Source organism: Coccinella septempunctata, chromosome 1, assembly GCF_907165205.1.
Source record: "Coccinella septempunctata chromosome 1, icCocSept1.1, whole genome shotgun sequence".
NCBI lineage: Eukaryota > Metazoa > Arthropoda > Insecta > Coleoptera > Coccinellidae > Coccinella > Coccinella septempunctata.
Window position 1 is genome coordinate 27,502,230 of NC_058189.1, and position 16,899 is coordinate 27,519,128.

At 35.5% G+C, this 16,899-nt stretch overlaps 1 protein-coding gene across 3 annotated transcripts in view; it reads right to left on the reverse strand.

Moving 5' to 3' along the window:
* The window catches only part of LOC123315586, a 622,910-nt gene that overhangs the window by 329,183 nt on the left and 276,828 nt on the right, over positions 1 to 16,899 (reverse strand). The gene's annotated exons all lie outside the window — the stretch shown is intronic.

The following is a 16,899-nucleotide window of genomic DNA, read 5'->3' on the forward strand; positions in this document are numbered from 1 at the left end:
TGACCTGGCGAAAACCACTGTTCCTCCATGTTCTCTTGTTGGACGGCAGTAGGAAGCTACTCGTACATACCCTGGAACATTCATCATCTCTAAAGCGGAGGCACTACACCAATGCTTAGATATTCAGACAGTATCAGGCAGCAGGTCGGCGAGGAGGAGCTCCAAGTTGTTTATCTTATTCGGCATACTCTGGATGTTTATGTGAAGGATTTTGAAATCATTCACCTTTGTTGAGCTTATCGACACTTCCTCTTCTATTTTTTCAGTACAGCTTGGCCTTTCCGGTGGAAAAAATGACGTACACTGGCCTTATTTGGCCATGATGTCCCATTCAATGCAATATTATATTGACTTTCAGGAATGAGTACCTTGAAAGAAGAATAACTTTCAGGAAACATTGATCCCATTTGTTGGCATTTCACATCGGTGAATGTTTGCAACAAAAATTTTTGTAAATCTTCAGATGTAGTGTCAGGTTTTAAATTTGACACGTGCAGTGCCTTATATTTTTCAACACCCTGGACCGCCGAAACACCTTCATATGATCCCAAAACTAGAGGCTGTTTTCTTTTTCGTTTGTTTGTTACCATCACCCATTCAGTTTTATTTTCCTTTGCAATTTCAAGGACATCTGTTTTTGAACTTTGACCTATTATTGTAGGTTGAACAGTAGTAGAAGATGCAGATTTGTTCATTTGTTTATTTTTCCTTCGTTCTCTTGCGCGAGAAGCATCACGCTCTGAGACGTCTGTTGACGCCGCCACTGGAGTCGATATACGTTCGCGAACCACCACCGCATCTGGATTGACCGTCGGTCGCGGCGGAATTATTTCAGGATTCTTATCGGGCGTACCTCGAGATTGTAACACATTCAATGACTCTTGAGAGGCAAGTACAAGTGTCCGTGAACTTAGCACCCACTTTTTCGAAAATGAAGAAAATTGTTTTTGCATTCGTTAGTAACTCGTTAGTAACTATTTGTAACACCAAAATTTTCGTTTGTACCTTAAAGATACTGGTAGAAAAACACCGCATTCCGCTGGGTGCTAACTTCACGGCACCCACTCTTCGATTTTTCGCGAAAAAGAAAATACACTTGGGAAGTCCATCGTTAGTAACTATTTGTAACACAAAAATTTTCGTTTGTAACCTAACCTATGATGGGAAAATGACACCCCCAAAACGTGAAGTTAGCACCCACATTTTCGAAAATGAAGATAATTTTTTTTGCATTCGTTTGTAACTCGTTAGTAACTATTTGTAACACAAAAATTTTCGTTTGTAACCTAACCTATAATGGGAAAATGACATCCCCAAAATGTGAAGTTATCACCCACATTTTCGAAAATGACGAAAATTTTGCGGAAAATAAAGTAAAGTTGGGAAGTTCATCGTTAGTAACGACTAGTAACACAAAAATTTTTGTTTGTAACCTCACCTATTACAGGAAAATGACACCCTCAAAATGTGAAGTTAGCACCCACATTTTCGAAAATGAAGATAATTTTTTTTGCATTCGTTTGTAACTCGTTAGTAACTATTTGTAACACAGAAATTTTCGTTTGTAACCTAACCTATGATGGGAAAATGACACCCCAAAAATGTGAAGTTAGCACCCACATTTTCGAAAATGACGAAAATTTTTTCTGCATTCGTTAGTAACTCGTTAGTAACTATTTGTAACACCAAAATTTTTGTTTGTAACCTAACCTATGATGGGAAAATGAAACCCCCAAAACGTGAAGTTAGCACCCACATTTTCGAAAATGGAGATAATTTTTTTTGCATTCGTTTGTAACTCGTTAGTAACTATTTGTAACACAAAAATTTTCGTTTGTAACCTTACCTATGATGGGAAAATGACACCCCCAAAATGTGAAGTTAGCACCCACATTTTCGAAAATTAAGAAAATTCGTTCTGCATTCGTTCGTAACTCGTTAGTAACTATTTGAAAACAACAACAAAAATTTCCGTTTGTACCTCAAAGGTACTGGTAGAAAAACACCGCATTTTGCTGGGTGCTAACTTCAAGGCCATCCACTGTTCGATTTTTCACGAAAAATAAAGTACGGTTGAAAAGTTCATCGTAAGTTACTATTGATTTTTTTTACATTCGCTTGTAACTCGTTAACGTACCCTGTTACTAAATGTTCGACACACAAAATTTTTCATTAAAAACCTACTCTTCAATTGACAACACCCCTAATGTGCAAAATTAGCATATACACATTTTGGAGAATTCTGAATTAGTGTATTGCTTCCGTAAAATGAGTACTTCCCCTGTACCTAATTACATATTTGTGACACTCTGTTTATTTTTATGTATTTTTTCATGGAAATTTTCGTCTGGGGCCCAATGTTTGTGCTCAGAGTATCTTCGTATTTTTATCCATACCCACATATTTCACATCCAACTCATATTGATTTTTATCTGTAATTTCATCGAGCAGTCGAAGAATTATCAGGTAGGAGGAAAAATGGAATAAACGTCTTTATACACAAGCCTTTCACTATCTCATCAATTTTAGTTTTTTTGATTATAAATTGAATAATATTTTAAGAGAAAGTATATTTTCAGAATAAATTTACATGGTAGAATATACAATTTTTTAAATACTATACAATAATAAGTGGACGTCAAGTACCACTGTTTTTGGTACAATTTTCATTTTTTTGGACATATCATCGTATAACTCCAACGCTCCATCATTTCTCCGACAGATAGCAGTGTAGTGTCCCAAGCTCGTCCTAGTATGTGATTTGTGGTAACATACCAAACCTCGTAATAGGAACTGATGTTCAGGAAAATTCAAATCCAAAGGCAAATTTTCCAACTTTACATTTTCGGCTTCACTCGTATCAATTAAATTATAAGTGCTGAATTCATTGTCCACTAATGTTGCCTTAGAACACATTCTACAATTAAACTGTCCTTGCAGTGATTCAAGAAGCGTGTTTTCTAGGTTTTTAGGCTCAGTCAGCTGAATGGTTTTGTACATTCGTGTGATCTTTTCTTCGTGAGAGCAGTCCATGCACTTACGCTTTTCTATCACACTATTTAATCCTTTTCCCATTTTTTGTAGAGCAGATATGATGTTATCTTGGCAGCCCACTTTAACGATTTGGTGGTTTATCGTCAGCTTTTGTTATTCGTAGAGTTCACTGAGGAACACAGCTCTTTCCTGATAAAATTGGCTGCCCGATCCTTTGGTAGCTAATGTACTGAGTAGGTTGAATATTTTAAGATCTTCCTTATTTTCATTAATTTCTCGTTGGAAAGCCCTACTATCACAATATGCAGATAGAATGCATTGAATAATTGTATCGAAGGGGCAAGTATTTGCAAGAAAAATGGATACACCACCGGATCTCTTGGTTGTTGTTGTCTTATTTACAACATTTCCATTTTTAATAAGTGGAAGCTCTATCCTCCTATGATCTTCCACAACCAAAATTTCCGGACAAGGCGCAGCGTAGAACGATGATCTCACTTTCTTCTTTTTTGGGTTTCCTAACCCTTTCCAATTTTCTATGAGACAAGCTTCTTCAACGTCTTCCACATCCTGTTCAGTATTTTGGCACGAATCTGTACATAATGTATAGCCATTATAATCTTCTGGAGGGCTTTCAGCAGAATTATTGACGATTTCATTTTCGTCTACTGTGTTCTTACCATCAATATTTTTTTCGTACAATTCAGTGTTCAGGGTATCGATGTTTTCAACAGATGGCCTTTCAGATGCCTCATTTGCCAATACTATCATAGCCTCAATTTCTCTTATATGCCTCACAACAAATTTATCAGGATTCAACGGTAAACAACCGTGAAAAGTTCGATTTTTCAGATCATTGAAGTAACTTTCTACTGGCGCTGAACTAGCAGTAGCTTCAAACACGTCGAAATGATGAGTTAATATAGCGGACCACAAGGTATATGTCTTGAGCAGTTTTCTGAAAGAATTGCTAAATTCCTGAGAGTAATGAAAGTTCTCACGAATACTTGTTTCAGGTTGAACAACATTATCAACAAAGGTTTGTTTTGCATTATTGAAAATATCCTGAATCCATGTTTCGACCATTTTAGAGTTTGCATTGTCCGTTTCGTCTTCACTTAATTTTATCTCTTCTTCTTCATCCTCAACATTGATTTCTCCAAAATCTGCTATAAGATTTTTCAAATAAATTTTAGCCATTTCACTTTTCAACGGAGTATTATTTGAGTCTGAACCTTCATAAAAACTATTTGATACAATAAAAATATTTGAAATAATCTTATTTGATTCGGTAAAATTCCTGCATTTTACTAGTCTCGCCAAGAGTTTCAAATAGAAGCGTTCAAACTGAGGAGGTTTCTTCTTAAAACAGTCCCATCTACTGACAAACTTCATTAGGTGAGCATAGTCAATTCGTATATAAGATTTAAGTTCACATTTTTGTTGAGAGTGTTGTGATGTTGTTAGAATTTGGAAAGACTTATTTATATAATCTGAAAGACTAGCCTCTTTAGCTATACTTCTAACGATTGCTCCTAATAAGGCCAAGGAATGGTCAGAGATCACACAAAATGGAGTCTTACACTCTGTCATCCATTCTGTCAACCAATAACTAATATGGTTGATATTGTGGCATTCAGATAGCATTTGACAAACAGGTATTTGTCCACCTTCTCTTTCCATATGTATAACACACTGATAAAGAAATAAATTACCTGATGTTTGTCCGTGAGGTTTCGGGATCTTTTTCACTAATGAACCAGTAGCATCTATATAAAGTGTAATTCTTTTTTTTTGCGTGATTATTGTAGGTGATTGTTTGAGAAGGTGTCCAATACATAACAAAAAAATCATCTAGACCAATCTTACGAATTCCTGAATTGAATGTGGAGTCATATTTCAAATATTGAAGAGATTCTGGAAAACTCGCAGCCTTCTGGAAAATATGGGAAAACTCATTTTTTTTCTTGAACTGTTCTCTAGTCTTTCGTAAGACATTTAAAGAATATAATGTTCTTTTTTGATTAGCAGTCCTATTTAGAGATTGTTCTCTCCTCCAATTTATGGCAAACTTTCCATCACTCAATCACTCAGAGTTTTACCGATTTCATTTCTTCTCGAGCCTCTCAATGGTCTTTTCAGTTCATAGGTATGATGGCTGAGTTTTATATTACTCATTACATAAAAAATTTTCAGCGCTTGATCATTGGATCTATTTGAGGGTTCCACACACCAACCTCTGAATAAACCTCCTCTACATTCTGCACAATAAGCTTCAAATTTGAAAAAAATATTTTCGCTACCAATTTTATGTTTTTTGAACATCCATATACATTCAGTGCCCAGTTTTTCTGTAATAACATCAAAAAAGATATCGGTCCATATAGGTCTGAGAGACAATCTGAGCTCATCGAAACACTGGTGCCACAAGTTTGCAGGTACAAGGAAAAAATTTTCAGTTGAAAAATCATCATCTTCGTCTTCGTCTTCGAGAGAATTCTGGTCTTCAGATTTAGTCACTTTTTCTCTGATACCTATGCGATTTTGGCAATTGTATCGATTACATTTGACAAAAGTATAAATTGCTCTAGGGGAAATTTTATCATCACACAATTTACTCAAACATTTCCAAATATTTGCTGTCGTTTTACCTAGTGCTCTTTGAATTTCTTCCCTATGTTCTTGCAAAATTTTGAGCAAGTCTTCAGGATCAATTGCAGCACTACGTGGCATGTGAAATTGGATTCGTACCAGGTAAAATCTATTGAAGTTTGGAATTCAATGTACTCACCTTCTGTTCTGAACAAGTAAGTAATAATATTTGACGATCGTTATTATATCAACTTTCAATATTTGTTGCCAATATTTTAAGGTTATGTATACAACTAGTGTGGTAAGGAAACGGTAGCTTGCACCTATTGAGAGGGAAGATGTGGGGCAACCCATCTGTTTCTAATGGTTCGGCAACCAATCGAAGAACCGCATCAGACGTCGGACGTAGCAGTCGTATCACTTGAACGCCCCGGAGGAAGATAGATTGCTCTACATCTTCCTTTTCAGTCTTCCTCAGTTAGACAGATCAACTGCGCATGTCAAAAAGTCCTTCGGATTCGAAGAGCGCCGGTCTGGTGACTTTGGGCCACTAACCGTAAGAACTTTATTAACATGCGCATTTATTAAGAAATTCTGAAAGTTTTGAGAAACTGAATGTGTGATATAACCTATCAATGCAATCAAGGGCGGCTCGTCAGAGGAGGCAAGGGAGGCTAAGCCTCCCCATAAAGTTTAGAGCTAAAATACATTTATTTTGGGCATGTCCTTATTTTCAGAAAGTAATTTCTATATAAATTTTCCGAACACCTGCACTAGATATTCAGATAAAAATTAGTTCATTTTTCGGTCCTCCGCTCATAAAAATCCAGCATAACAATCAACATCCACCGGCCGCGTACGCTTCCGCCGCGTCGAATGTGAATATTTCCTAGGACTGCCTATTCGGACGGAGGCTGTTGGGCCTGCTGCTTCCATTGATAGTGTAACTCACGCATACGTTCTCTGGACTCACATACTAGCCGAACAAGAATTCAGCTGACTTACTGTACCATATCCGCCCGTAAAATGTACCCAGAGGAGGCACAGCTCCCCTGTTCTCCATCGATTCTTTCGTGCCGTCTTCGACTATATTCGCTTGATCTCCAGCGGCAGGGGCGTTGTCCGGCAGTAGTTGTTATGATTTCAATTTTCAATTTGAATTTAACGACTTTGTGGAGAACTGGAACTTCGGGAAATTTGTGATATATTCTTGTTAAGATAGGTTGTTCTGTTAGGGCGTTAGGGGTAAGTACTGATACGGATCAAAAAATAATTGAATATTGAGATTATTGAGAATTAACTGTACACGTTGTTAAAACCTTTACAAGACCTCCACCAAATTTAATTACGCTAAAGTCTGCCGAAAATCGTCAGAATAGAGGTTTCAGTGTTGTTTGGTACGATAAATGTGATTGGTTAACTGGATCAATCAAACGGGAAAAATTATTTTGCTGGCCATATTTACTATTTTCTTATCAAACAGATATACTTCATGCTTCAAAACGGGGTTTACAGATTTGAAAAATTTACGGCGATCTATCGAAAGGCATAACAAGTCAAGGGAGCATATAGCATATCCTTGCATTGGAAATTAATCTTAGAACTGTCAACTTTTCATTATATTGAAGAAGTATACTTTATTGACTGATAAGAGTTTGTTCCAACACTCCTCGAAAACTATTAGCCTCCTCAGCTCTCATGACCACGAGCCGCCACTGAATGCAATTATTATACCCGAAAGTTATATCTACCATACATTACTTTGAAATTTGTTTCACTAATATTAACAGATGAAGTATTATCGAAAGCAATAAAGTAATTCACTATTTTCCAAAATGTGTATGTGCTAACTTTGCATTTTATTGGTTCTATTTTGTTCATTGCATATAAGGTTACAAATAAAAAATTCTGTTTTACAAACACGCTGCCAGCGGAATGCGTTGTTTTTCCAGCACTATCTTTGAGTTATAAAACGAACATTTTTTTGTTACAAATAGTTACTAACGAGTTACTAACGAATGCAAAAAAATTATCTTCATTTTCGAAAGAGTGGGCGCTAAATTCGGGGGGGTGTCAATTTCTCATCATAGGTGAGGTTACAAGCGAAATTGTACAAATAAAAAAGTTACTAACGACGTTCATCTATTGGAAACAAAGAGCAAATGGAGATTTTTCTAAAAATGTGTATTTGCTAACTTCGCATTTTGAGGGTGTCATTTTACCAATATAATTTAGGTTACAAACCTTGTTACAAATAGTTACTAACGATGGACTTACAACTATATTTTAATAAGTAAGTAAGCACCCAGTGGAATGCGGTGTTTTTCTGGCATTATCTTTGAGGTACAAATGAAAATTTTCGTGTTACAAATAGTTACTAACGAGCTACGAAAGAATGCAAAAAAAATTATCTTCATTTTCGAAAATGTGGGTGCTAACTTCGCATTTTGAGGGTGTCATTTTTTCATCATAGTTTAGGTTACAAACAAAAATTTTGGTGTTACAAATAGTTACTAACGAATGCAGAAAAAATTTTCGTCATTTTCGAAAATGTGGGTGCTAACTTCACATTTTTGGGGTGTCATTTTCCCATCATAGATTAGGTTACAAACGAAAATTTTTGTGTTACAAATAGTTACTAACGAGTTACAAACGAATGCAAAAAAAATTATCTTCATTTTCGAAAATGTGGGTGCTAACTTCACATTTTGAGGGTGTCATTTTCCCGTTATAGGTGAGGTTACAAACAAAAATTTTTGTGTTACTAGTCGTTACTAACGATGAACTTCCCAACTGTACTTTATTTTCCGCAAAATTTTCGTCATTTTCGAAAATGTGGGTGCTAACTTCACATTTTGGGGATGTCATTTTCCCATCATAGGTTAGGTTACAAACGAAAATTTTTGTGTTACAAATAGTTACTAACGAGTTACAAACGAATGCAAAAAAAATTATCTTCATTTTCGAAAATGTGGGTGCTAACTTCACGTTTTGGGGGTGTCATTTTTCCATCATAGGTTAGGTTACGAACGAAAATTTTTGTGTTACAAATAGTTACTAACGATGGACTTCCCAATTGTATTTTATTTTTCGCGAAAAATCGAAGAGTGGGTGCCCGTGAAGCTAGCACCCAGCGGAATGCGGTGTTTTTCTACCAGTATCTTTAAGGTACAAACGAAAATTTTCTTGTTACAAATAGTTACTAACGAGTTACTAACGAATGCAAAAAAAATTTTCTTCATTTTCGAAAAAGTGGGTGCTAAGTTCACGGACACCAAGTACAAGTATACAGTTACAGTACAAGCGACTAGTGGAAATAAACAAGAGTGGAAATAAATAGTAGTGAAATAGTTAGTTTGTGAGTTATAATTTTATTAAGTGTAAATAAATAATTTTAATCAGTCGGACGTTTTAATTTAGCGAAGAAAACGTTACAATACCCTTAATGGGGACTGCGAATTCGGGACCGTTAAGCGTAACTCCCTTGAAAATAATTGCGGAAAATCAAAATAAAACTGTCTAGTTGCATATTGAATAATTTATCACCTGTAATGAAATTATTTTAGCACTGTTTGATTGCATGTTTACGATAGTATCTCATGACCAAAGATTATAGTGTTAGGAAGATAGGAAACGCTGAGTCGCGCTGAAATCGCACTGACAAACTGTTAAATAACAGTTTTCCATTTCATTATTGAAGGGCGCGAAATTCGAATTTTATTTCTCAATAAAATGGAGCGAAATTCGAATTGTATTCCTTTTATTGCATTCGAATATAGACTTGGTCAAAACCAGAAAAAACATCCTGAGCGACAAAACAAAAGCAGGCTTTGTTTTGTGATCAGGATGTTTTTTTATCTGAACATTGTTGTGAATCAATTAATATTAATGAAATACTGTGTTGGATTTGCTATACCTTTCATTTGAAATATATAAGAAAATTTGACAGAATTGAAGATTATATAGGGTATATTCAAATGTCAGGCTTTTGTGGGAAGGTACAACTGGTGAAAATAATTCACTTTCATCCTGTACAAAAATAATAGAGCTTTGAATATTGGACACAACAGAATATGGTGAAATGTTATACAGGGTGTTTCGTAATAGAATGTCAATATTTATAGGGGTGATTTTTGGGCCCCTTTTAAGAGAAAAACTTCATATGAACATATGTTCTAAACGTCTTACCTTTTGAGATACAGGGTGGTAATATTCTAAAAAATAAATCATTGTTTATTGATATCTACAATACCACTTCAGATATTTCAATGAAACTTGTCATACATGTACTATGAATCAAGTGCCATTTTTTAATGTATCACTTTTTTTCAAATTTTCACCAGTTGCGAGTTGCAAATAAAAATTATTTTTGAAATTCCCAATCATTTCTCACCAAAGTTGATGACTTGATTTTTTTCAATCCGATGCACGGTTTTCGCTTATAAAAATAAAAAACGTTCGTCTGCATTGAAATAAATTACATTATGTATGTAAGTAAGAAAGAATTGTTACTTATCGTAGTGGGCTGTGGCCAAGAATTTGATATTTCTGTTGTCAAGGCGGTTGTCATTATGTCGTGTAACAGTTCATCAGTCTTTAATTTCAGTTCTTTATGTCTTATTTATCTTTGAAAACTTTGCCACCATGTTTCTCAAAAGGTAAGACGTTTAGGATATATGTTCGTATGAAGTTTCTTTCTTTAAATGGTCCCAAAAATCACCCCCATAAATATTGACATTCAATTAGGAAACACCCTGTATATCAAAAGTGTTATTTCTACAGCATACATTTTATTCCAATCAATGAAATCAGTTGAATTTGTACAATTTTCATAAAAAATCAATATGAACAAATATTCGATACAACATATTTCAAGAATTCCTTCACATATTAGTTACAGAATTTTCAGAACCCCAATTCAAAAAAAAATTACGTAGTTCTAGCCTGTATGTCAGTAAAGACATGTAATAATAACAAATCAACTCCAAAATGCGAATAACTTCACTAATAACATAAATTACATATCAACATATATCCAGCTATAGATAATAAAATTCAGTGATAAATTGAAATACCTGTATCCAATCTGATGAATAAAATTTTAGTGTCTGAATTGTTGGATGTCCGAATATCCGAAGCGGGAAGGCATTTAATAAATGAATCAAGAAGTTTCCGAGATATTTGCCCCAACTTCAGCAGTCCAAATCGCAAATATAGAAGAGGGTGTATTTTTCACAAAACGGTAAGCCTAGGAGTACGAGTGCATTTTATTTGGTTTTCAGAAAATCAGATTCAAAGTTAAAAATTATTCCCAAGCACGACCTATTGGTTTTCCAAATACTTTGTATTGAATGCTCTTTTTCACTTGAAGTTTTGGACTTACTCTTTCATACCGTCCTCGTCGTCCTCGTTTATTAATAGACAACGTGGTGATCGTCAGAGAACAAATTCCTTTTTTCTGCTCAGTATTTGAGAGATGCAACCTCAAAGATTTTAAAATGGCTCTACTTATTCCAGAAAAAACCTTTTTAACGGCAGTTCACCAACTCAATAGAATAGAATACTATACTATACTATACTATACTATACTCTATATTGGTAGAGGCAGAATCTAGACTCATCTGTGAAGAAAACTCTTTCCCAATCGGCCTCTTCCCAATGGATATGCTCTCTCGCAAAATCCAAACGAGCCCTTCGATGGACTGGGGTAAGAGCTGGGCCTCTTGTCGCGACACGAGGCCTTAAATCATATTGTCTGAGGCGATTTCTTATTGTCTGAGTGCTAATTTGCACCTCATGAGTTTGCTCAAGCTGAATTTGAAGGAGGCGAGCGGTTGCAAACCGTTGTCTCAACGAAGAAACTCTCAAGTAACGTTCTTGAATGGCAGTTGTTACCCCTGGTCTACCCTGTCCCGGTCTTCGGACATTCATACCTGTCTCCCTGAATCGCTGCAACATTCTGGACACACTTGTATGGGAAACTCCAAACTCTTCTGCAATTCTTGTGTATGTCCACCCTTCTTCTCGCAAAACTACCGCTTGAGCACATTTCTCTTGGGTCAAATTGCGTGTTTCGCGTAGCATAGCGATCGAGTGTAGAAAATCAAACGAAAGAAAAACTATGGATCACTAGAATTGATCGAGAACAACTAATTTAAGAATGGAGCCAATACATTCAAAATCTGATATCATCTTTTTTTATTCCTGCTGGGAAAAAACATCTGTATTGAAGAAAACCGTTGAAAGTGGATAACATATGCATGCATAATTCTGATAAAAATAATTATTATTGAGAACACCTTCATTGTAGAATAAATTTGAGATTTCCATAATGCGCGTTAATTTTTTTGCGCAGTGTATTAATAACAAAATTAATATCATAATACAATATCTGCACACATTTCATCTACTATCTTAAATGCTTACATAACGAGTAATATTCTTCCAAAGTATATGGTTCAATATCGGGAATCAATGCAAAGATGTTTTAAACGGATAGGTTTTTCTCCTTTTTGATATTTATCGACAGATAGTTAAAAAGTTTCAATCCTGTGTAGTATGACTGCTTTTCAGTCAGAGTAAGTCTGAGGCGTGGATAACAAATTGGAAATGTTCGCCATGTGTAATTCAAATTATTATATACATTGTAAAATTTGTAGAAAAATAACAATGTTCTATACACATATATTCCTGTTAAGATAAGAATACCATTTAACTTGAACACTCCTCTACAGGTCTCTCGAAATTTCAACCTTTGCAACATTCTTATGGCGCGTTCGTATTGCAAATATCTTCATCATGTGCATATTGTTTCCCGGTCAAGGTTTTGACCTACTGAAAATCCTATTCATTTCAGAGTACTGAAAATAAAAATCAATCAATATAAGAGTCACATTTTACGCGTTTCAATACTCACGTTCCGATCTTCATGGTAAATCCAAAAAACTTATATTCGGAGAAACTTTCGTACAATAGTTTCCATAGTTCCTCACCATACAATAGTTTCCATACGACATTTTGAGCAAAGATATTTTTCTTTGATTTTGAAGTTTTCACTTAGAAAATACACAAAAAACTTCAATAACAAACGACTAGAACGAGCTAGATAAACGACGAGCCGTAAGAGAATCAAAATGGCGATGTTTCTTCAAATCTTACAAAGGTCGGATTATGTTTCTGCAAATGGCCCTCGAATAAATATTAACATTCTAAGCATCTTAGTAACACAATTGAACCACCAGGTGGCTCTCACGCAAGTGTAGTCGCTTCGTTTCCTATCTTCCTAACTCTATAATCTTTGCTCATGACATTCCCTATGTTCGGCAGTAGATAATCAGCTCGGGTTCTGGCGCAATTTCAGCTATTTTTCATGTGAATCTCCAAAGGGAATTCTCACGTCGATTTTGGAAAGTGATGGGGTGAGGGGGTGAGACGTGAGAGGGTGAGGGGTTGTAAGGTGTGAGTTAGTGAGGGGGAAACAGGGGGAGTGACGTCACACTTTTTTGTAATTCTTCGTTGGGATCCGACGTACCTTTTTTATGGTTGCATCATATTTTTCAAAAATCTCCACCTTAACATATCTACCAACTTTTATTCTCACCAGAATTCAAACTTTTAAACATACTTGTCGGTATAGAGCTTCACCATGACAACAATATTTCTTGGAATAACAAAACTTCTTCGAGAAGTCTAACACCACTTTAACGAGGAACATCTCAACGAGAACAGATAGGCTCTGGTAGACCTTTGCGCCACTCACAATATTAAAATGAACAACACATTTTTCAGCCATGAACCACAGCATGAGATCACGTGGCAGAACTCCCAAGGACAGAGCTCAACAATAGATTATATTCTTTCGAATCGAGCCATACAACCAGCCAAGATACTGGATGTAAGAAGTTCAACATCAGTCAACATAGGCTCTGATCGTTTCTAGCACAATTGCTAGGATAGGCCGAGAACGAATTCCAGGTATTACAAGACGAATTGGCAAACCTCCTAAACGCTGCAAAGACTTCTGGGTGTCTACATCCACCGAGGATTGAAGTGGAATTTAGAAGCCCAAGGCTTAAATCAAGATGACGAAGAAGAAGAAGAGAACAAAACTTTTACAGATGTATCATGTATTGTGAGAGGATGAGAGTATCATCTTGCTGTACAATTCTGGGTAAAGGAACCAATAAACCTCTTTGTTCTAAAGCGACGTTTCGATGAATTTCATCATCTTCTTCAGGCTAAGAACAATTGACAGCTGATGAATTCAGCCTCATTAAACTTTTCATCATTTAAAAGAACATCAAAAAAAACAATCAACAGTGTATAGGGGGGCAACATCGATGATATACATTCTTTGGTTTGTCAAGCATACTTGCATACTTGGTATGCTTGACAAACCAAAGAATGTATTCATGTTCATTTAGAACAAAGAGTTTTATTTGTTCCTTTACCCAGAATTGTACAGCAAGTATTATAAAATTTTTGGGAACGAGAATTTATATTGCCTAGAGAGTATCATCGTTCGTCGGAACACATATTTTCTTTCCCAATCTCTATTCCTCACTAGGACTCAAGTCTTTCATTCATAATTGTGGGTATGGAGGTTGTAACAAAATAAGACGTTAAACTCTGATGAGAGCGCAGATACATTTGCAATTCTGCACTGGTAAAAAAGTTTGTTGAACTCTGATGAGATCGCGGAAATCTGATAAATAACAATTTTGCAGTTCAAAACAGGATGTTATGCCAAAGGTCTTCGTTCAAAACACGAAAATTTTACAAGTACCTCTAGGTTATCATATTAGAGTGTGTGAAAAATTGAGCTAAGCCCCCCTCCGAACTCTCTCTAGTCGACGCTTCTGACCAGCTCCGGTGGCCACGTATAGTACCCCGATTCTGCGGTGCGCTAATTGAACGAAACAGCAGCCCCACTCTCAGTGTTTTTCAGAAGCGAAAAACTACTATATAAGTTTTCTTATTGATTATCTTTGTTCACTTTGTTTAATCGACTTCTCAATGTACTCACTTAAATTGTTGTAAAACTTCTTTTAACTCAATAAAACTATTATCAGGTGTTTGGATTATCTATTTCACCACATCCTATTCAATCATTACACCGACGTTTCGGTCGCCAATCGGACCTTTTTCAAGGCTGAAGAATGTAAAAAAGACATTATTAGACATGAAACAAAACTTTGATACACTTACATAAATGAGCTCTGTTAGGGGGCACAATAGACCTCAAGGTCGCAGTGAACTGTAACCCCTTCTTACTATAACTATAACTACATAAATGATCTTAAAGAAGTTGAGTCAAGAATAAAAACTGCATACAAGGTTTCATTAAAGGCGACTTCAAACTCCAGTGGAAGTTGTCTCGATTTTTTTTTAATGAGTCAATAACTTGTGGAAAACCAGAATAATCTAGATTAGATATTAGAATCATAGAGGATAATTTTCGAAATAGAATCATCGAAGTTGGTAGGAAAAGAAGAATCTTAATCATTTTCTCAAAGGTATCAATAGACTTATGTAAATAGTACTGAGTCCACTGACGTCTTCTCTATAACTCACCGTTTTGTTAAGTGTTATGTGAATTATTTCCCTTATGTTTCTACGGTAACTGTTGTTTTCATGGTCAAGTAGGTACTGTTGTTCCCTCGAAATGGACCTTGTGTCCTTCCTTGTGTGCATGTGAAGTGAGAGCAGTTTTATCCCTATGTGTGATATTGTTGGAGTTTTCTTTCAGCTGTTCACCTCATTTAAGTAATTCTCTTTCTAGTCTTTTCATTCAATTCTTGTGCTAAATAGTTCTACTCAAAAGGTTATGTACATTCAATCTTCTCAAAGTTATCAATTTAACCCTTTTCATGTTTTTTTAATTATGAATGAAATGTGCTCACATGTGAATTATTTCAGAATCTTCTAACAGATTTATGATTATTACATGTACTGCTCAATTAATGTGTCAAATCGATTTAAACCATTCATTTCTCTGCTCATAACCATGTATTTCATTATATCTCTTTAGATCTTCTCACATGAAAATCGGTATTTAGCACTAGGATTGAATCTGCTCAAATCTTCCTAATTGATAATGAAAACTGTTTTATTCTCTCATGCTATTTTTATGTATTTGAATCAATTTATTTCATTTCTCAGTCATCTCAATTGCCGGCTCAATATAGCTGATTGCCTCATCCTGCAGGTCGATATCCGGCGCTTGTCTGAATGGTGCTCATCTAACAAATTACCCTTGAATATCGACAAATGTAAAGTAATGAGTTACTCAGATTGGGGGTTATTTGGGATTGCAGTCGATACCTTTTTACCTGTAATGAGTTACTCCGGAAAACGTTTCCCTATTGAATTCGAGTATACTATTGAGGGTGAACCTCTGAAAAGGGTTGTCGAAATTAAAAACTTGGGCGTTTTGTTTGACCGCAAGCTCTCATTCAGTTCTCATATCGAAAACATTATTTGCGGTGCCAATAAGTCTTTGGGTTTTCTTTCACGCAGGGAATTCTCAAATTCTAGAGCTATACAATCATTATATTTCTGTTTAGTGCGTAGTAAGCTCGAATACTGCAGTGTGGTGTGGAATCCATATCACAGTACATTTCAGAACTTTGGAATCCATTCAGAGGAAGTTTTTGAAGTTTTTGTACTTTAAGAAGCATGATATTTATCCTGGTCATCACGACCATCAGTCTTTGTTGAACGAGTTTGATTTTACTAGTTTGAGGAAGAGAAGAGAAATTGCTGATGCTACTTTTGCATACAAATTGATCAATAATCGTATTGACTCAGTGTTGCGACCACGCAAGATTCATTCTTTCAATTATTAATTCGTTTTTTTTTTATATAAATTTTGTTTTCAAATATTTCCCATTTTCAAATTGAATTCTCTTATAATATTTTCCAAAGCTTTTCAATTCTTTCAAGTCAAAATCACCTAATATTAAGTATGTTTCAATCCTCCCCCGTATATGCCTTCAAATTTCTCCTTCATCGGTGTGAGAGGAATTCATATGTTCTAAAGACACATGTTGAAAACAATTCAATTTCAAATTGTCAACTGCGAAGTACTTGTGCTCCAGTGAAATATATTTTCGATATTCTACATTCTTCACAATTTTCAAATTTCGACGACTTCAAACTGGAAGATTTTTCGACATTCAAACCAGATATAGTGAAACTCTGGCCAGAGCGTGAGTGGAACGAGTTTTCATTCAATTACGAAGATTCATCCAACACCCAAGGTTAAGTCTGGAAAAAAGGTAGGATTTGAAGGTATTTTTAAAAACTTGAGAA